The sequence below is a fragment of the Protopterus annectens genome, chromosome 4.part1 (genome assembly GCF_019279795.1).
Source record: "Protopterus annectens isolate FY-2018-M chromosome 4.part1, PAN1.0, whole genome shotgun sequence".
NCBI classification, from domain to species: domain Eukaryota; kingdom Metazoa; phylum Chordata; order Ceratodontiformes; family Protopteridae; genus Protopterus; species Protopterus annectens.
In genome coordinates this window covers 740,949,580-740,972,229 of record NC_056734.1, presented here as the reverse complement: position 1 = coordinate 740,972,229, position 22,650 = coordinate 740,949,580, and the positions used below count along the sequence as shown (strand labels likewise).

Here is a 22,650-nt window from a genome sequence, read left to right as displayed (position 1 = left end):
GAAAACAGAAATAATTTTGTGCTCACTTTTTCAAACAAGACACAAGAAATAGAGGCAATTATTTTAAAATATTGGCCGATTTTGGGGATGAATGAGGATTGGAAGGAATTATTTTTGGGAAACCCTCATTTTATAAGAAGGAAAGGACATAATTTAAAAGAATGGTTTGAAAAGAAGGAAAATGTTAAAACGAATAAGAACAAAACAGGGACATTTAAGTGTAATCACTGCAATCAATGTTCTGCCATATTAAACCTAGGTACATTATATTTACCCCAGAGGAAATTCTGGGTCAGATCGCACAATTATTACAGTTGTGCATCAAAAGGGGTGGTGTACCTAGGGGTCTGTACCCTTTGCTTAGGCTTTTATATTGGCAAAACAAAAAGACCCCTTAGAAGAGGGGTATATGAGCATTTTTATGACATCGCCAGTGGTAAGGAAACAAATGCGTTCTTTAAGCATTCCCAAAAATGTAGGGAGATGAAACTAAAATTTATGGTACTGGAACAGATCACCCCAGAAGTGAGAGGAGGGAGCTGGAAGACACAGTTGGAATACCGTGAATTGTACTGGCAGCTTAAATTAGATGCTACAAGGTTCCCAGGATTGAATGAAAATATTAATATTGCACCAGTTTTAAAATTAAGGAAAGCTAGGCTTTAAGCATTTTAATGGGGTTGAACAGGGGAATAAAAATGTATAAATGGTAGAAGGAAGGTGTAGAGTTAGGGATCTATTAGTCTTTTAAGTGTTAGATTGCTTGAGTATTACTATGTAATTCATTAATTGTTGACCAGCTGATGTTAAAATAATGTATTTAAATAAGGAATGAATTAATGTATTTGTATTCAGTCCTTGAGAAAGCCTGGCAGAAGCTAGGTGAAAGCGCTTGGTTGGATTTGTTGCTTTTTAAAGAACATTAAAGTTTGTTGGTGATTTTTAGTTGGCTCCGGGTCCTGTGGCTTTTGGATATTTCGCAGTTACTTGGTCTGTTCAGCAGTTTAGTTCAGTGGTTCCTAAGGACAGTCTGGAAACAACACCTACACCCTCTGAAGTTTATGGTCCCCTTCTTACCTTGCCTATCCAAGGAGCTAGAGTGGTGGATTGCTCAGATTTCAAAAAATCCAGGCCTTCCCCTCCAACCTCCTGCCCCCCAACTAGGATCTGTACACAGATGCATCAGACTCTGGTTGGGAGGGGGCAACTCGGGGAAACTGGAGAGTGAGAGACTTATGGACCCTCTCCCAACAGAGGGAACACATCACCATCAAGGAAACGAGAGCCTTGATCTTTGTCCTACAAATCTTTAAGACTCTGATCCTTCCAGGAGTGCTGAGATGGTACACAGGCAATACAACGGTGCTGTGGTACATCAGTAAGTTGGGGGGGGCACAAAATCCTTCATCCTATGCAGATTGGCTTTGCAGGCGTGAGTAATTGCTCCACAGAGTCTGGTGTCCCTCTTGGCCGTCTACATCCCCTCAGCCAAAAATGTGATGGCAGAATTAAGCAGGTCCTTGACCCAATCCCACGAATGAATGTTAAACAGGAATGTGTTCCTGGACCTGGTCCATCAATGGAGTATACCTCAGGTAGGCTTGTTTGCCTCCCCCATGAACAGACAACTTCCAAGCTACTGCTCCAAGATGTACACTCTTTGGGGGTGTATAGAAGGGGATGTTTGCTTATGCATTCCCCCTTTCCTTTTCTACAAAAAGTTCTACTGAAAATTCTGAGAGAACAATCTCAGATATTGGTTGACCCCCTTTTGACCAAGGCAGCACTGTTTCCCCCTTCTAAATCATCTGGCCAATTACAATCACCACAAATAGGATGGACGTACTCTGACAGGAAAAGGGAGCACTCACACCCCCAAATAACCACCCTGAACCTTACACTGTGGGTGACAGGGCGTTTATTCTCTTTAGACACCTTTATAGTAAGGATGTGCTTCAGGTTTTGCAGGAGGCCAGAAAACCCACTCCCAGAAAATCTTGTCTGTCCAAGTGGAAAAGATTTTCTGTTTGGTGTCTAAAACACAACTTTCAACCACTGTCATTATAACCTCCAGTGGTGGTCTTACCTGTGTGAATTAATGAACACTGGCTTGTCATCTTCCATCAAGGCACATCTTTCTGCCATCTCAGCAGGTTTACCTTTGACACCTCCCTTGGCTTCCAAGTTGGAAGTCAGGCTTTTTCTGAAAGGAGTCCTGTACATTAGACCTCCAAGGAAGCCTATTTCCCCCCTCCTTGGGATCTTAACTTCGTGTTGGAAAAGCTTACCTTACCTCCCTTTGAACCAGCTAAGGACTCCACTTGTCCACACTGCATATGGAAAACTGTTCTTTTGGTGGCTATTACTTCAGCCAAAAGGGTATTTGAACTGCAAGCCCCCATGGCTTCTCGCCTTTTCACAGTTTTCCATAAGGACAGGGTTTGCCTGTGTACTAACCCATCCTTCATGCTCAAGGTGATTTTATGAACTTTCCCTAAATCAGGGCATCAGTCTGCCTACTTTCTTTCCTTCACCACAGTTCTTTAGCAAAAGGATCCTTCACTCCTTGGATGTGCATAGACAACTCAGATGCTACTTGGCTAAGACCAAATCCATTCATAAATCAGGCTCTTTTATATCACCCAAGAGGCCTGGGAGACCCTGTTTCCAAGCAGACAGTTTTTCAGATCCACGAGGAAACAATCTCCTCCTGCACAGCCTGTGGTAAAAGGCTTCCCTTCCCAGTGAGGGCACACTCTACTAGGGTTGTGTCCCCTTCTGGGGCTCTCTTTAAAGGCCTGGATACAGCTGCCAATTTAGAGGCAGCTACATGGTCACCTGTCCACACTTTCACCAAACATATAAATTGGATGTCATTTCCAGGTCCAGAGCAGGATTTGCCAGAGCTATTTTACATTGCTTTGTGGAAAATGCCTTTGTTCCCCCTCCCAGTCCTTCTGTAGCATGAGCTTTTGTACTCTCCCTCATGTAATGGATACTGCAACATATGAATAGAAGGACATGGTATAGCTGTGTAAAATCTTACCATAACCATAGCTGGCCTTCTCTTCTATATGTTGCAGTATAGTTTCCCACTCTGCCCTTCCCCCTGACGCTTACCTGACTCTCGGGTACTTGCTCCTTACAGGCTGGTGCCCTGTGGCATTCACTTCTGAGGTAGGTGCGTGCTGATATCTGCTTTATACCCAACGTCCATTTATGGCAGACATATGCTGAGTGATGTGGGCCAACGCACGTACCTTCGCAGTAGCATTTATCTTTGGTAAAACGGCTGGATGTACGAGTCAACCCGAGGTAGACTCCCTCATGTAATAGATACTGCAACATATAGAAGAGAAGGACATCTATGGTTATGGTGAGATTTTACACAACTATACTTTATTATGCAATGTTTTATATGTTCGACTAATTATTCCTTTTTTAATGGTGGCTTCTATTTTAGATTCTACTAAAAACGCTAATGGTGCCGGTCTTTCATTTAGGACCCTCCTATTTCTTTATCTTTGCCTATACTGTATCAATCTTTGACAGGGAAGGCAATTTCTAACCTGCAGTCCAATTAAATTTTTAGCATCTTCCCGTTCTATCATCTTTCCCTCTAGTTATTTGCTCCAAAACCTTGGTTCCTTTGCCACTTTTATCCAGTAAATTTCAACCCCCTCTTAGTTATTTTCTGTATGCCTAATTGCAATCATCCTTATCGGCATAATCTCCTTTTTCCATTCCTGTGTTTGCTTGGTTCTTGGGATATTAGGATACTTATATGTATCATATATTCTGCATGATTATTGCTCTCATTAAAGGCCGGCATCCAAAATCCCACTCTCTCCTTGTTTCTTGAGCATCCCCCTTGTTTTATCATCATCCCTTTCCATTTTGAATTATAGTTTTCTGCTTGTGCTATGTATATTGTGTTGCTCTGAAATACCCCTTCAAATCTGGTAATCCCAATCTGCCCTGTTCTACTGAAAGAATGTTTATCCCACTTGACTCTTACTGTCTTCCCCACCCAGATAAAGTCCTTTAGTCCTTTAGTTCTTTATTAATTGCTGTCCATAACTTCTTCTCTGGTTGATAAAACTATGACCCTTGTGTAAGACTTGTTTCAGCTTTTCCCGGGTAGGGGTCGCCACAGCGGAACTCTGGTCCGCTAATGATTGGCAGTAGAGTTTTACGGTAACGAGTATCCAGCCCAACCTTCAACGAAGGCACACCCATTCTACGCATGTCTTTTGAATGCCACTAGACCACGGGGAGGACATCCAGACTCCACACAGAAGGCGCCCCAGCCGAGAATCGAACGGGAGAACCTCATGCTGTGATGGGGCTAAAAACATTTTAACTGCATGTATCTTATATCCATATAACAAGGCTTTTATTTTCTTAGTGTTTGTATTGTCTTTTGTTTAGTCTCTTCCAACATATCCTTAGCTGCCACACCAGGGTCATTTTTAATTCATACTCATAAATACTTCATTGACCTAGTTTTAAGGATTGGTTTCCTCTTCTTTCAAATTAAATAAACCCTGCCACATATTTACTTCTATGAAGGCAGTGCTTGTTATAAAGTTGTTTTAACTGCAGTTTTACTTGGAATAATGATAGTTTTTTTGAAGCAGAAGTTTTTGAACCAGAATTAAAGGTTTGTATTTGCAAAGTAAGGTTGCCAGATTATGTGAAATGTACAAGAAAAATGTAACATCTGTGGAGCTAATCATGTGAGATAGCAGTCTGTGTAAGGGGGCTCACCTTTTTTCCCACCTAAGTAACTTTATTTTTGTAATAACTTTGTGCTATGTCAGATAATGACGTATATTGACTCTGCTTGTACTAGTACAAAATATTTCATTTAGATTATCTGCTTGGTTACTACTTTGCAATTGTTCAAACTGCACCTTTTGTGAGCTCCAGGCAGAGCTTGAAAATGTTCATTGAAGCCAACTTTGTTCCTATCTTTTCACATTATTGATACATTTGAGTCCACATCTTGATCTCAGCCTGCCTAATGCCTGGTTTACTGACTAAACTGTCTGCAACCCCATTTGACCACCACAGAAAGAAACAAAAGTATTTTAAAATCTTTTTTATAGGGAAAGCCATCCTACCCCCCCCCCCCCAGCCCCCCTCCATTGTTAGGCACTGCCATCATATCCCTGATATCTGTGCTCGAGGTTGCTCCAACCCAGAGTAAAGGAAAATGTATACATTCTCTTGTCTTAGTCGAAGGCCTTGGAAGTAGTATATTTAGACTCATAGTTTGAGGTTAAGAACCTCTGTAAAACAGTACTTTGTGCTACCCACTGTTAAGTGTCTGTCATAAGTATGAAATAAGCATGTTTATATCTAAACTGTTATTCCCCTTTGGAATTATCTGTATTGTTTGATTTGTTGTCATAGAGCCTCTCTCTTGATTGAAAAGAGTGAGACTGACTAACTTGCCTACCTATTTAACAACTGAAACAGTTTTCGGCTAGTGGTAGTACTTTAAGCATTATGTGATATAATGATGGCCAGCAAGGCCTTGGTGACTTATTTTCACTGAGTATTTGCAGGACTTGATCTAGGCATAATAGCAGTTGCTTTCCACAGACTGTTGTAATGTGGATCCCTCAGTTCTGTATAAATGCTAAGGCATGAGTCAGAGTAGTGTGCAACAGTAGGCATACTGAGTTTGTACCTTAAAGCTAGGAAGCCATTTTCAGTGTCTTGTTTTTTTAAGCTCTTAAGCAAATGTTTGCCACAAAGGGATCAAATGTATTGTATTAAAACAAGTTATGTTAAATAGTGCAATGTTCTGGTGTGGTAAACATAGTTGGAGGTGGTCAGCACATTTTAAGTTATATTTTGAATAAATGTTTTTATACTTTCCAAAGTATTGTAATATGCCATAGATTTAAAAATGTATTTCTATGTGCATATAGTTGTCTCATTTATAGAAAATTACAACCACTGAACACAAAAAGAGCAATTGTTTTTGACTGAATCTAAAATGATAAAAAGCAAAAACAGCATTTTTGCAGCCACCTGCTGATTTTATGTAAAACTCGCCCAGCAATGAGTTAGGGGTGGGTACCCAGACATGCTGCAATGTGATCTTGCACAGAAAGCAGCCTATAGGCTGAAATACAATTAAAGGTTGACATTTGATGATGTTCTTGTTTCACTGTTGCAGTCATCACACTTGGGGTTATCTGCCTGCAGGTAGCCCTCATTCGTCCCGAATACCAGTGTCTTAGTATTTTTGCGATGGATGCGGTCGCTTCCATGACTTCAGGTTGTCAGGGGGTATAAAACAAGCAGCTGACGCCATTACATCAGTCTTTCTTTGCCGAGGAGGAGCACGAAGCAGAAGCAGTTTGCAAGTGCTGGTCGGCCGCTACCTGAAATTTTCATTTGAGTTTATAATCCTGAAGTCTTCTAAACCTAAGTACCCTGTTGGTGATTCTTTTTTCTTGCTCTAACTGATGTCAGAGAAGTTAACAATTGTCTTGCCTGTGGAAAGCAAATACCTCAGAGATTTTCATTCTTACTGCGTCACCTGTTTAGGCCCAGACCACAATGTCCCTTGCTGTCGGTTTTGTGCCTTGACACCCGAACCATTCGTCGTCGGGCTGTCTTTGTCACTAAATTCTTTTGCTCTCCTTCTCCGCGTTCCAAAATGGCTTTAAGCCATTCGACTACTGATCTGAAAAAATGTAAAGATACAGACCGCACAGGTCCAAAACTGCCGACGACGCTTCCATTAAGCTAGTCGCCAGTTCCAGGACTCTGGTGCCTTTGCAGCCCCTGATGCCCATTTCTATGGATTCACAGGCCTCTACTTAGTCCCATTCAGAATCCGGTATGCCGCGAGATGCTTCTTCGACTATGGAACCTGCCAATGTCTTTACCTTGTATGGGTCTGATGCCGCTGTGCAGGCACCGGCTTCCGAGGGTGTATTCCATCCTACCGATGTTCAAATCAGACTACTTTTTTAGCCAAAACTACCAAGTTTCTTAGGCCCAGAGTGTGCACTATGCCTAGAAAAACGGCGACCAAAGCGCATGCTCAAGCTCCCATGCCACAAAAACAAATGTTTAGAATGGCTGAAGACCTTGTTACCCTAATTAGGGGAAGCCAGCCTTCCCCTGCAAAGAGACAAAGAATGGAGTTTCCTTCTGACTCTACAGACCAAGAGTTCGATGACTCTTAACTTTCTGATTATCAGGACATGCCCTTATCAGCTTATGAGGATTCAGATGCAGAGGAATCCATTCCCTCTGCTTCCCCTCCAGAGGATTTATTCTTTGGTGAAACCTTGCATACTTTCAGTGCATTTCCACTGGAAATGCCAAGACTACCCTCAGTCCAAAAAGAGAGGTGATAATTTTGAAGTGCCTCAGCACAGCTCTCTAGCTATACCCCCTGTCCTGGATGTTGTAGATGATGTTTTTATGGAATCCAGTCTTACTTCCAGGTGCATTACCCCCCGGCCCCTAGGAAACCTGACAGATGCTACAGAATACCAGATTCCCACAAGTTTCTTTTCAAGAATCCTACTGCTGATTCAGAGATCATTTCCCTGGGACCTAAAGGTATTAAGGCTACTACAGCCAAATATCCTACCCCTTCGGACAGGGATTCCAGAGCTTTATATACCTCTGCTACTCTTGCTATCAATGCATTGAATTGGCAATTTCACATGTTGAAGTACCAGCAACATATGGAACTAATTAAACAAAAAATGACATTATTTCCAGATTGTGCAGAAAATAAAATTTACAAGTTAATGCATTCTGCAAACCAAGTTAACAAGCATACCTTGCAGTGTGGCTTTTATGCCCTAGAAGCATCTTGCAGGGCTGCAGTCACTGGTTCTGTACTGAGAAGGCATGCTTGGCTGAAGGAGCAAACCTTGCCAGATCATGTCAAATTAAAATTACTAGACACTCATTTAAAGACTGGCACCAAAACAGAAGTTTTTAAAAAGATGGAAGAAAAAGCAAATCTGTGCAAACTGTCAAAGAATTCTTACAAGTGCAACCAGCTAGATTCAGTAGGCACTGGCCTTCAAAAAACTGGTCCTTTCCAGCCCCTTCCAGGCCTTCCCAGATGAGACCCAGGGGAAACAGGCCAATCCAGACTACAGTCTCTGGGTATGCAGAGATCTAAACAATGGAGTGCCCCCACCCCAAAAACAGAGTGGTAAGCAGCCCCCCCTTATGGAAAAAGTTCACAATGACTTCTCAAGTCTCCTTCCCAGCCTGGCCCAACTGCTTGTGCCTCTAGCAGGAAAACTTGCCCTACATGCAAAAAACTGGATGTCCATCACTCAGGACCGATGGGTCCTCAACGTTGTATCCCAGGGGGTACAAATTCTATTTCCATTCACTGCCAACCCCTAGGGGGTTTCCAGACCTTCCTCCAAACCAGTGGGCAGAGGCTCAAAAGCAAGTACTTTCCATGCTCAATATCAAGAGCTCTGCAGCCAGTTCCAGTAGAACAAAGGGGTCCGGGTTTTGTACTCCAGACTTTTCCTGGTGCCCAGAAACGAGGGCTCTTGGCGCCCAATCCTGAATCTTTAAATTCTCAACACCTTTCTGGTGGTCCCAAAAATCAAGATGCTTACTTTGCAACAGCTTCTCCCTGTGCTAGCCAGGGATGCCTGGTTAGTCACTCTAGACTTAAAAGAAGCTTAACTGCACATCCCCATAAGGGAGTCATGCAGGAAGTATCTACGTTTTTGGACGGGCTCTATGCACAGTTCTCTTCACTTCCCTTTGGCTTATCTGCTGCACCCAGAGTATTCACAAAGTGCCTGGCTCCAGCCATTACATACTGCAGGCAGAGAAACGTCCAAATTTACCCAGACTTGGACGACTGCCTGATTCAGGCGGACAGTCAGAAATTGCTGCTTCAGCACTTGGCATTTGTAAAAAGCCTTCTCACTTCATTGGGGTACACCATCAACGAAAAGAAATCACAACTGGTACCCAGTCAAAAGGTTGTATTCCTGGGAGCAAGCTTGGACATAGCTTCTTAGATGGCATTTCTCATTCAGAAATGCAGGTCTATCTGACAGACTACATCAAACAAATGGCCACCAGAACCCAGCTATCTCCAAGAAAAATACTGCAAGCCCTAGGGTTCATGGCCTCATGTATTCTGCTAATTCTATATGCAATACTACATATGAGGAAACTTCAGTGGTACTTAAAAAGTCTTTGGTGCCAACATTCTCAGGACCTGGTAACAGTCATTCCTTTCTTTTGTCTAAGGGCAGAGTTCCTTTGGTGGGCAGAAGCATGCAATCACAACAAGGGACTGCATTTTACTCAACACCTCACCGTCCAAACCCTGACAACAGGCGCATCAGACTATGCATGGGGGGCTCACATGGTAGGCAAATGCATTCAAGGCCACTGGATCCCAAGGCAGATTCTCCTGCACATCAATCAAAAACAGATGCTAGCTGTACAGAATGCTCTGACAACTTTCAGATGCATAATCCTTCCAGCACAACTGCTGATAAAAACAGAATACCACAGTTATGTGGTACATAAGCAGGGGAGAACCCTTTCTTACCCACTCTGCAGGTTAGCCATGGCAACAAGTGCATCTACAAGCTCAATTCCTGCCAGGCAAACAAAATGCATTGACGGACGACTTGAGCATAAATCTCCTAGACCCACACAAGTGGAAATTGGAGCCCAACACCTTCAACCTACTGATCCAGAGGTGGTGGACTCTGGAGGTGTATCTCTCTGCCTCCCTCGAGAACCACCAGTTAAGCAAATATTGCACCAGCAGGAACCCTCACAGCAGGGCCTGGAAGGTAGATGCCCTTTCCTTTCAATGGGAAAACCTCTCAATCTATGCTTTTCCCCCCTCTGCCCCTTCCCTCGAGTACTACTCAAGGTAAAACAAGACACGCCATGGGCAATTCTTATTGACCCAGACTGGCCACACCAGCAGTGGTACCAACTCTTGCGCAGCCTGACAACGGTGCCACCCTGGCACCTACACCAAACTCTTACCCTGCTGTTTCAGCGGGAGGAACAGATTTTGCATCCACAATTGCAAACTCTAAACCTTGTAGCCTGTCTTATTCCTTAAATACCCCACCAGCAACCCTCAGCAAACAGTTGCTGGACGTCATTCTTGAAGCCAGAAGTCCTAGTACTAGGAAATCCTATGCTGAAAAGTGGAAAAGATATTGTTGGATTCAATCTAAAGGAAAAGGACACAGCAGCGCCCTCTTTACCTCTAATCCTGGAATTACCTAGCAGAGCTGCTACACAGAGGCCTATCCTTCTCCTCCATTAAGAGTCATGCCTCTGCCATCTCAGCTCATTATAATACTGATAAAATGAAAACCGTGGAAAAAGAACACTTCAGAAATGACCTGTATTACACCAATTCTATTAAAGCTCTTTCATCCCTAGTATACATCATGGGACTACTTCTGAACTAAAAATACAAAAGCTGAAACACTTGAAATAGTCTTAATTATTAGCCAACCAATAGAAAAGTAATCAAACTTTCATCTAAAAATTAACCTTTAAAATGCTGGAATTTCAGATAACAAGAAATACTAGTAAAATCATTAAGACTAGGATATACAAAAGCATTTAAACACAGTTGCCATCTCAACTCACATAACTCAAGATGCTCAGATAAAATAATCCCCTGAGGGTAAGTTGTTACCTGTTGTATAACAAAAAATTAAAATTATGCCCATTACATTCACTTGGTTGTTTGCTCAAGGCATTAGTGTGCTTTCCCTTTTTAATATCGTTAAGATGCTCATACATCCTATCACGCAAACGTCAAAGTTTTTCTTATGTAGAAAGTGGTGCAAGCTAGGCACTTGGCAAGATAAACTACATTTTTGGACTGGCAGTTAAAATGACCCATTTATCTTAAATCTAAAATCAAAAAGGTGAAACTTTATACCTATAGTAAATATATATTGACATAAAAACACATTTCACATTTAAAATTACCAGATGGTCGATTATTACATAAAACCTTGTTGCCAGATTCCAACATTTTTAATAGTCTTATCTTTTCTGAACACTACGTTGGGTTTACAACCCAGTAATCCCTTAACAGTATAATCCAAAGTAAAAAGTCCAATTTTTGAAAATAATATTCATTACCGTGTACTATGCTTATACACACTAATGAAGGAATGTCCATCAGCTTTCTTTTGTTCATTCAGGTCAAAGGACACACTAGCTTCATTCCCACTAGAAATTGTACCAGAACTTGGAGTATAACCTAATATTGGTCTAAATATTCCTTTTTCTCTTTTGGCAATGACTTCTTTACTAATGCTGTTGAGCAACCGTTCTGGATACCCTCTTTTTGTAAACATACCCAGCATGAAGTCGATTTCTCTTTTTAAAAAAAAAAAAAAAATCGACCTCATCAGATGTCATTCATGCTGCCCGTACCAGCTGGCCTTTGACGACCGAAATTTTTTGATGCTGTGGATGCCTGCTGGTATAATCCAAATAAGAGTTTGAAAAAGTAGGTTTACAATATATTTTGGATTTTATACTACGGTCATTCAAATAAACAGAGAGGGCAACATCCAGATAAGTAATCTTGGACTGATTGAAACTATGTGTAAACCTTAAAGTAGTAGTTTGATTAATGTATGCTAAATATTGCATTAGTTGTGCCTCAGAACCAGTCCAGATCAAAAACAAATTATCCAAATACCTTGTGTAGAGGGCAATGTATTGATAAAAATGACTTTGGACCACAAACTCAATCTCCCAGTGAGACATCACAACATTTGCATAATTTGGAGCACATGGGGCACCCATGGCCACTCTTAACCTCTTGCCTGAAATATTGACCTGCAAAATAGATAAAATTGTTGAGCACAATTTCTATCAGTGCTGCTATCAAATTAGTACTATCTTGCTTAAACGTTTTAGAAAAATATAAGTGTTCCTCTAAACAATTAAGGCCAATATCATGAGGAATAACAGTAAATAGATTCTGAACATCAGTAGTAACAAAATACATATCTTAGGTAAAAGTGGCATTGTTTAAAATACTCAAAAACTCTCAGGAATCCTTGCAAATAAATTGTAGCCCTTTAAGGCCTTTTTTGAGGTAATCAACCAACTGGGCAATAAAATAAGTTTTACTTCTGTTGCCATCCACCATAGGTCTAAAAGGTGGATTGATATCCTTGTGTATCTTGGGTATGCCAAAGATACTTGCAGTCCTGGGGTGATTGTTTACAAAATTATATTCATCAAGGGTCATTAGACCCTAATATAACATGTCACTTAATGCCAAATCAGTCCTGCCAAAAGCAATGTTAATCTCACTGAGACACACCTCACTTGTATGTGCCATCCATTAGTAAGGTGTTCATATGGTTCACGTAATCCAAAAATTCCGTTCTTACCATACCATTGCTTTTGTTGGGTTTCATAACCCTTATATTTCTGTCTTTGACTATTTCAGTCAAAAGACCGGACTGTTCTGGTGTTAAATTATCACAACCATCAGTACACTGCTTTTTACACTTTTGCCTAAAGTCAGTTTCACAGACCATCTCAAAGGTCTGCACCAAATCGTACATAGATGGATTGAATAAACTAGGCTTCTTTAAACATTTAGGTTTACCAAACTCAGGTGTGCCATTAGATTTGAACCAAAGACTTGGATTAAGTTTCCTACGAAAACATTTTAAATCTAACAAAAGAGCAGCAGCATTACATCTCCGTAAAGGTACAAAACTAAACCCTTTTGCCAACACATCAGCATGTGCAGTACTTAAAGGTTTAGTGGAATAGTTATAAATTTTAAAGTCATCAGTGGTATTAGTGACAATAACAGGACCAGAAAAACTTTCAAATTAATCTATTTCTAATTCAATGGAAGTATTCAAAGTACTCCACCCAGAATTATCCACTAATGTAGAATACATTAAGCAGTCATTAGAACATGAATCATTAAAAAAGTTTATGTCCTGAAATAGCACTACTTTGAGAACATACCAGTAAGTCCATTTTGGTTTCCAGGTTCCATTTTTCATTTTCGGACGAGCCCCTTGCATCAGATAATTCGCATTCCCATTCTCTTGATTCTGGTCCCGCTGGAAAAAACTACTGTTTTGTCCATAATTCACTTGGGATGTTGTCATATTTTTATTAGCGTTCTTAATTCGTTCAGAGTGCCGTACTTCTCCTTGCTGTAGAGAAGAACTGTCATCACTGTAAATGTCACGCCTATAAGCATTCTGTTCAGTCATCACTTCCTGTTCACCATTTGATTGCTGTTGATTGGGTGAACGTTGACGTTCAACCTGATTCAGTGGTTGAAAGGGGTATGTGCTATTCGTAACATACATGTCCATGTCCCTTTGAATCTTTTCTTTCCGTTTAAAAATTTGAAAACAGGTAATGTCATAATTAGTTTTAGAAAAATCAAATTAATCTTGATGAATTGCCTTATCCAGTCTTTCCAAGTTAAGATTGTCCATTTCGGTGGAACCTTTACACAAGTCTCATGATATCAAAACCGGCACGATCAAAAATTAAATGGAGCTCTCTTACTAGTTCAGTTTCAGTGACCAAACCATTAGGACAATACCAAAGTCTTAAGCCTTTTGGTACTTGCTTTAAAGTGATGTTCTCTTGCAAGTAATTTTTTATTTGTAATTTTTTAAATTTCAACAGTGCACTGTCAAATTCTTTTAAATTATCAAGCATAGAGGCACCACTGACCTGAGCATTGTTATGCTGTATACGCTGACCACAGTCATTCCTTTGATTAAAAACAAAAGGGTTGTTTTTCCAATAAGCACAGGAATCGTTTCCACGATCTTCTCCATTACTGTCAGTCAGTCGGGTACCTGTATCCGGTGGGGTAGCTTGTGTTAATGGCAAACCCAGACTCTAAGCATTAGTGATGCTGACATTTACCGATGTACTCAAAGACCGTAAAAATGAAGATTGTTGAGTAAGTTGCTGTTCAAATTGATGAAGAAGCTGTGTCAGATTAACATCTGAACCAGTGCCATTTAAAGAAGCGCCTTCACCACTGCTAACATCCGTACCACATGGTACGGGCAGCAGGAATGACATCTGACGAGGTCGATTTTTTAAGAGAAATCTACTTCATACTGGGTATGTTCACAAAAAGAGGGTATCCAGAACGGTTTCTCAACAGCATTAGTAAAGAGATCATTGCCAAAAGAGAGAAAGGAATACTTAGACAAATGTTAAGTTACACTCCAAGTTCTGGTGCAATTTCTAGTGGGCATGAAGCTAGTGTGTCCTTTGACCTGAATGAACAAAAGAAAGTTGACAGACATTCCTTCATTACTGTGTATAATAAGGATAGTAGCATGGTCTTTCGTTTTTCCCCGGTTAGGGGTCACCACAGCGGATCACCTGTCTGCTCGTGATTGGCAGTGGAGTTTTACGGTGTTGAGTTGCCAGCCCAACTTTCCACAGAAGGCCTAGGACCAATTTAGAGTGTCCAATCCACCTACAGCATGTCTTTGGGATGTGGGAGGAAACTGGAGCACCCAGAGGAAACCCACATGACCACAGGGAGGACATGCAGACCCCGCACAGAGGGAACCCCAGTCGAAGATCGAACCGGAGAACCTCTTGCTGTGAGACTGCAACGCTAACCGCTGCACCACCGCAGCCGCCCTAAGGATAGTAGCACGGTAGCATAGTAAGGAATATTATTTTCAAAAATTTTTTTTTTTTTTTTTACTTTGGATTATACTGTTAATGGATTATTGGGTGATAAAACCCAACGTAGTGTTCAGAAAAGATAAGTCTATTAAACATATGTTGGAATCTGGCAACAAGGTTTTGTTATGTAATCGACCATCTGGTAATTTTAAATGTGGAATGTGTACTTTGTCCATATGTATTTACTACAGGTGTAAATTTTCACCTTTTTAGATTTAAGATAAATGGTAATTTTAACTGCCAGTCCAAAAATGTAAAATAGAATAAAAACTGCACCAAAAGCTCACACACCAAAGATTTTATTTAAACAAAAAAGTAAGCGCTTTTGCAACTAACCAAGTTGCTTCATCAGACAGCTAGTAAAATGCTATAAAACATTTAAATAAATAAGACATGTCAGGTGATCACACTGCTAAGGTCATTGGTTATAGTTAAAGAATTGTCATGATTAGTTAAATTAAAAACATGAGTGCTGTGCATTGTATAGCCTTACTAAGCTCTTATAAAAGTAGAGAAAGCATTTCACACAACAGTAACACTGCAGCTAACCGTTTCTGTTTTTATCATACTAAAAATTAAAGCTTCCAAGGACAGGTTACTAGAATTTATGTGGCAATGGACGTGCTTTGAGAAAAGGTTTAAGGGAAGCAATGCCATTCAAACCTGGGGGTTTTCAGCATTAAGCTTCAGTATCAATTCTTGCTCAATGCTTTGTGTGATTCTCAGTCTCCTCCTCTGATGTCAGGATGTAGTACTTGTATCACAAAAAAATTAAAAATGTGTAGGCTCTTCAGAGCTTTCATGGTTAGCTTTTGGTGCAGTTTTTATTCTGTTACTTAATCTTCTCTGCACCTTCCTCTGTTTCCCTGGAGCTGCTTTATCTTTTAGTTGTTTACGCAGTCCAAAAATGTAATTTATCTTGCCAAGTGCCTGGCTTGCCCTGCTTTCTACATAGGAAAAAGTTCTCAATGTTTGTGTGATAGGATGTATGAGCATCTTACTGATATTAAAAAAGGAAAGCACACTAATGCCTTGAGCAAACACCTAAGTGAATGTAGTGGGCATATTTTAATTTTTTGGTTATACAACCAGTAACACCTGACCCTCAGGAATATTTTTATCTGAGCATCTTGAGTTATGTGAGTTGAGATGGCAACTGTGTTTAAATGCTTTTGTATATCCTGGTCTTAATGATTTTACGAGTATTTCTTGTTATCTGAAGCTCCAGCATTTTAAAGGTTAATTTTTAGATGAAAGTTTGATTATTTTTCTATTGGTTGGCTAATAATTGAGAAGACTATTTAAAATGTTTCAGCTTTTGTATTTTTAGTTCTGAAGAAGTCCCGTGATGTATACTAGGGGTGAAAGCTCTTAACTAGTAGAATTGGTGTAATAAAAGTTATTTTTGAAGAGTTCTTTTTCCACTGTTTTCATTTTATTGGTCTTTCGTTCCTTCAGTCGTGTGTCATTATAATACTGAGCCACCTGTATTTTCTCACCCTCTCAAACAGTTCCTGAGAGGGGCTAAAAACATAAGGTGCCCAGGAGAGCGCCCACCTTTGCCTGGGACCTTAACTTTGTACTGGAAAAGCTCATGCCCCCCCCCCTGAACCTGCTGCCTCAGCAAAGTTAAAATTCCTCTCTTGGAAAATAGCCTTGCTTTTAGCCATAACTTTAGCTAGAAAGGTCTCCGAGTTTACATGTACTAATGGCTATGGAACCAGTCATTATTTTCCATGCTGACAGGGTTTCCCCTCAGGGCTAACCTCTCCTTTATGCCTAAGTTGGTGATCAGTGTGGCTCTAAACCAATCCATCCATTTACCAACCTTCTTCCCTGACCCTCAGAATAAAGGGGAAAGGATCCTGCACTTCTTGTACATGCACAGACAGCTCAGGTCCTACCTTGATAGGACCAGAAAGTCTGACCAGCTGCTAGTCAGCTTTGCTACAGGGGCAGAAGGTAGGGCCATTTCAAAACAAACCATTTCCAAATGGATAGCACACTGCATCCATTTCTGCTACAAGCACCATGGAAAACCAACCCCACAGGGGGTCGAACACATTCCACTAGGGCTACTTCTACCTCTACAGCATTTCTCAGGGGAGTCCCTACCAGGGACATTTTGGAAGCTGCAACCTGGAGTTTTGTACACACCTTCACTAAGCATTACTACTTGCCTGTCTTTTCCAAATCCAGGGCTGGATTTGCTACAGCAGTCTTGCAAGGCCTACCAACCAGCCCTAACACTTCTTGACTGCTTCCACCCTTCCTCAGCTTTGGGAATCAACCCAATTGTGATGACTGCAACAGTGAAACACAAAGAACATAGTATAGTTGTGTACACTTACCATAAATGTAGATGTTAGAGTGCATTCACTGTTGCAGTCCTGGCTTCCCTCCCTCCAGCCCCCTGGCTTTCTCTGTCTACCTCTCCTCTCTATGGCCATTCTTAAAGGCATTGGTATTTACTTTTTACTGGTGGTGTTCCCCACCCTATACTAGTTCCCTATTTAGGGGCTCCTGGCATTTGGGGCAAGAAAAACTGATGTAATGGCGTTGGCTGCCTGTTTTATACCCCTGACGACCTGACATCATGGAAGACTCGACAGCATCCGATGCAGAAATACTAAGACACTGGTATTCTGGCCTACTGAGGGCTACCTGCAGGCAGATCACCCTAAGTGTGATGACTGCAACAGTGAATACACTCAAACATCTACATTTATGGTAAGTGTACACAACTGTACACTCTACTGAGCTTTCCCTTATGGGTGGTAACGCGTGTATGTATATACGTGTGTGTGTGTATATATATGTGTGTATGTATATATATATATATATATATATATATATATATATATATATATATATATACACACACACACATTTGTATGTATATTTGTATGTTTATATATATTGATATGTATATTTACACAGACGCATCATGCATTAGGATGTAGAGACACGAGTCAGTCTGCTAGAACACGACTGGACTGATTTTGTTGAACAGTCCCTTGAATTGCCTGTCTGCTACTTCGTGATCTTATTTTGGGCCGGAGACTCCACCCGGACTTCCCATCTAAAGCCAGTATTTGATGGTTAATATTAGACATATCTTCAGCGCCTTGTCTCTGTTCTGACCCTTGACTCTAGGCATAAGTTTGAAATCTGGTGAGACGTTCACACAGGTGCTGGGCCACACCTTGAGGAACATGTTTTGCTGCAAGCATTAGGCCCAGTGCAGCTCATTCTTGTCCCATTGCCATTTTTGACTGGCCTGCTCACATGTGCCATCTCTGTCTCTCTCTTCTAACACCCCTTATCATTCTGTCATGCTGAAAGATCTGCATATCTGCAGTGCAAGAATGTCCCTGCTGGAGCTGCTTTGTTTTGGTAAGGGGGAGTATTTCCCTCTCCTTTGGCTGTCTGTATTTGAAGATAGTTTGTTAAAGATAGTCTGTTGCTCTCATGACACCAGTGATTTTCCATGTGTACTCGAGGAGGACCTAATTTCATCCCTTCTTATGTAGTTAATTTTGTAACTGGGCATCTCCTATAGATGTTTTACCATCTGACATATTCCTTGGTATGGTACTTTAGATAATGATGTATAAATAGCTTGCATCATTCCCAGAAATCCAAAAGCTCTCTGATCCATTTTAGTCCGTTTTTAGAGCTTGTCAGACCCCTGAAATTACATTTGAGCATTTAACAACTTGCTAGTTTCTGAAGATCAGTTTGGTTATTTCTTCCTGGTCCTCCTTGATCTGTTTGTGGCATCATTGATTACAAGAAAATTGGAATGTGTATATCCTGCATGGGAGTTTATCTACAGTACTGGATTGGATTTGCCGCCTACCTTTGCGAGTGCACTCTAGTAGATTTTAGGTGTTTTCCACATTGCTGTAAAGTGCAGGGTTCCCCAAGTTTCATAACTGAATCTCTTTTTCTATTTTTTTCCTCTTTGCATCTATTGTCAGCTGATAATCAGTCACCTCCTGGCTGTTCAGCTCATTCATTCCCCATCACTGGGTTGGGGATCATCTGGGAAGGGCCAGCATTCAGACAGCCATCAGGAGTGGTTCAAGATTTTACAGTTTGCCCTCTGTCTTTCACTTGCCTAGCAAAGCGGTAGGGAGGGGACATGCCATGGGCTGCAGTGAAGTATGTTTCTGCACTTCCACAGGGGTCTTGTGCTTTAGGCAGCCTTGGCCCTCCCCCCAAAAACATAAGTGGTGGTTTCTCTAGTCTGCACTAGGGAAATCAAACCAACCCAATATGTGCCTATAAAGAACAGGTTCCTATTTTAAGGAGTATGGAGTGTCTTTATTTGCAGGGGTAAGGTACCTGCCATTGTATAGCCATTTAATGGCTGTTGTAACAAATACCCTAGGTATGTTTACATTCTGGTAATTATAACAGCTGCAACTGGCACCTCTACATACTTCTGAACACACCTTTTGTCAGTGCTAGTAGTGGAACCGAGCTGTACACAGTATGTGGATGATTCCATACCTTCACGGTGAGACATATGTTGCTAGGACATGCCCTTGCATCATGCCTACTGCATCACAGTGCCACACAGCCAAGGTTGTGGGACTTCTAATGTATGTTGTGCATTGTCACAGCCCTTGTGGTCCAACAGTGAGCACACTTATTTATCTATCATTTGTTTACCTGGAAAGTTTGATTTGGTTGGAGTGAAGCTAGTTTTCAGCGGAGGCCCAGAGAGAAATGATCTAGACGCATGTCTTTGTAATATTTGCCATATATTGCCACACAAATGCCCCGTCTGTGCGTACTCATGTCATTCTGCTTTTGAGTACATGTAATGTAGTTAAGCCTAGCTTAAATCATGGTACTTGCTTGCGACATGTTGGTTACCCATGTTGCCACCACTATTTTCTACCTTTAGTACAACACAGTGGGCATAGTAAGCATGTTGGCCTGCATTTTCTCTATCTGTGACCATGTCTGCAAAGCCTTTCCTTATTATAGAGTCATAGGAGAATACCAGGCTAAAGACCCTAAAGGGCCTTTTAAGTCTAGGCATGCTTCCCAGAAATATTAGAAAGGTGCAGGTCCCATAAGTTACTTGGTGGTGTATAAACTTGGGTATGAGTTGTTGACCAGTTACAAGCTTCCTCTCTCAGCTAGAGACATACATGCCACAGCTGGGGTACAGTTGTGATTCCTCATCCACTGATCCAAAATTTGCTTGAATAAATGCAAGGAGGAACATAGAAGGGGCAGCCTCTGAAAATGCATACCTGTCCCTCCAGCATGTCCTATTTATGTTGCAGGCTAGATTTAGGTCCTTGGACTGGGTGTTTCTGTTGCTGTTTTGCAGGCATGCAACAGGTTTGTTAAGGTTGGACAGGGAGGAAGCATTGTAGGTTTGGCATAGGTTATCTCTCTGCAAACTGTAGGAGACAGAGTACAAGGACAATGTCTTGAAGTGGTCTGCATAGAACTTTTTTCTGTACAGTGTATTTTTTGAGTCTTTGGTCACTCTAGTTGTATATGCTTGGTCGGGTACATGCCAAAGAGTGCATTGTCCTGTGGTCATTTTAGTGTAGAGTGCAGTGGAATAATGACATTTCTGGACCTGGATGCCATATCCTTGTTTATAAGTTGTGCAGCATGGAACAGTTTTCTTTCATCTGTGGATACACATTGGTCAAAAGCCAATTCACTGTCTGTGCGTATTCCTAAGTCCCTGACTACTTCATCTGTGCTCCATTTTCTCTCCTACATATCTGTACGAGTATGCCACTATACCTGGCATTTCTTCTGCTATCCACAAGTACAGTAATTACAGTAACTGTCAGCAATACTGTTTGGGATCATTGCTTGTATATGTATGATAAAGTGTACACACACCTTCCAATGGGAATGTCTTGCTATGCCTAGTGATTATTTCCTGTAGTGTCTAGCTGTTACTTTGTCCTCCTGTAGCTGCCTTTATGCTTGGTAGTCTTACACAGACATGATACTGTTTTTTTCTTTTCGTCTCTTGCAGTATCTCTCCTTTGTATTTTTATTTTTCTACATTTCTGAGACTGTTTTCTGCAGTATTGGTCACAGCTGTCTCTGTGGTGTGGCACTGAACTGCTTGCCAGTTTGCCCATAAGTGGTAAAAATATGTACCTTGTACATTTCACTCAGAACACACTGTACAGACTTTCTTATTAATTGCTTTGTACCTGCAGACTCATTGTCTCTGCCAGCATTTGCTAATGGAAGAAAAAGCAGTAATTTAGCAAATCCAAGAAAGAATCCTTGCAGATTTTACTTAACATACTAGTCACACCTCTCATTAATAGTGTGCATCTTTTTACTCATCTTCAGCTAAAAACAGGTGGTAATGGAAAAATAAATGGCAAATAACTTTGTAAATGCAAGCAAGAAATAACCTTTTTCATGCATATCATTTTTGCTGTTTTAAAGAGTGTAAGCATAAGAAATCCCATATTTGTGGCTTAAACTAAAGACAATCTATAAATCCATCTCTATAGTAACAGGGGAAATCCCTATCTTGTAATTCTACGTATAATATGATCAGTAAACATTTACACCCCCAGCAGCCCAGTATCACAGCATCATATTAACTTTAACTTGCTTCTTTTCAGCCTTTCCTATCTTGTTATAGTGTAAAGAGTGGCTATATTTTCTACCTGAATATCACCAGCAATATACATCAATCACTAAACTCAGTGACCTCACATTTAAATCATTGACAACTATGTAGTGTGGAATGCCACACATCTAACAGCCTAAACACATCCTTGCATTCCAGAACATTTCCCAAATCAACTTAAGCACGAGGTAAGCAAATGAAATATTTTGTGAACAATAAAACCTGGTAAACCTGTACAAATGGCAGTGGTTTCAGTAAGATGTATTCTTTATAGTGATAATATTCAGTGTATCCATAGGCTTTCCATAAATACTATAGTTTATTTTGTTGCACATAAAGCCTGAATTGTATTTTGCTAAATGTTTGCAAATGTCATATTTTTGAAACTGTGCAACCTAGACATATATTGTTAGAACACTTATGTTAACCAGACATAATCTTTCACATGGCAGCATGAAATTACTCTTTGGGTGTATGTTTATTGAAGTGTTTACAGAAATATGAAAACATATGCTTTGTTAGAGTGTGGATATTCTTAGTGAATTCACTATAGTACATTAAGACGGAATAAGGCCTGAAAATGTAGTCAGTCATGTATGCATTCAGTTTGAGACAGTTTATTAGAAAGGAAAAATAACCATGCGATGTGCAGAAAATACAGATCGTTCCTTTCTCAAGAGAAAGATAGTCTTGCCGGCTGCAGAACATTCCTTTCTCAAGAGAAAGATGTACATAGCAATGGAATGCTAGATGAAGAGACACATGCAAGACCATGCTTGGAAACCAAGACAGCCAAGACTAAAGAGGCATGTAAAGGATTCCAGGATTTTTTTTATTAGAATATACTTCTGATACAGTTAAGTGGAATTAAATACAGAAAATATTAAATATACAGCATTCCAGAAAGGAAGTTAGCTTGTGGACTTGTATGTAAAAGGGTCTCCACAGTACAGACACTTGAGCCAGAGTACAGAAGACAGGTCAAATAAAGACACTTTCAGTTTATTTTCAGGAGAATAACACTAAGTGCAGAAACTTTGGATACATTTAGCAGCAGTGTTATTACTAACCAGCCTTCCAGCATTTTACAGACTTGTTTATCAGCACTGTTAATGAAGACAGTATTTGGATATTGTGAATATCTGAATATCTAATAAAGTCTTATTAACCAAACTACAGTGTTTGCAGAATTCATTTTGAAAAGTACCAAATAATTGGCCCGCAAAGGAGACATTGACACCTGTGTAGCACAAGTTTGGGTAATA

The 22,650-nt window shown here is 40.6% G+C and overlaps 1 protein-coding gene across 1 annotated transcript in view; it reads left to right on the top strand.

Moving 5' to 3' along the window:
* LOC122801280 (arf-GAP with coiled-coil, ANK repeat and PH domain-containing protein 2-like) overlaps window positions 1–22,650 on the top strand; it is a 2,104,317-nt gene that overhangs the window by 251,391 nt on the left and 1,830,276 nt on the right. The gene's annotated exons all lie outside the window — the stretch shown is intronic.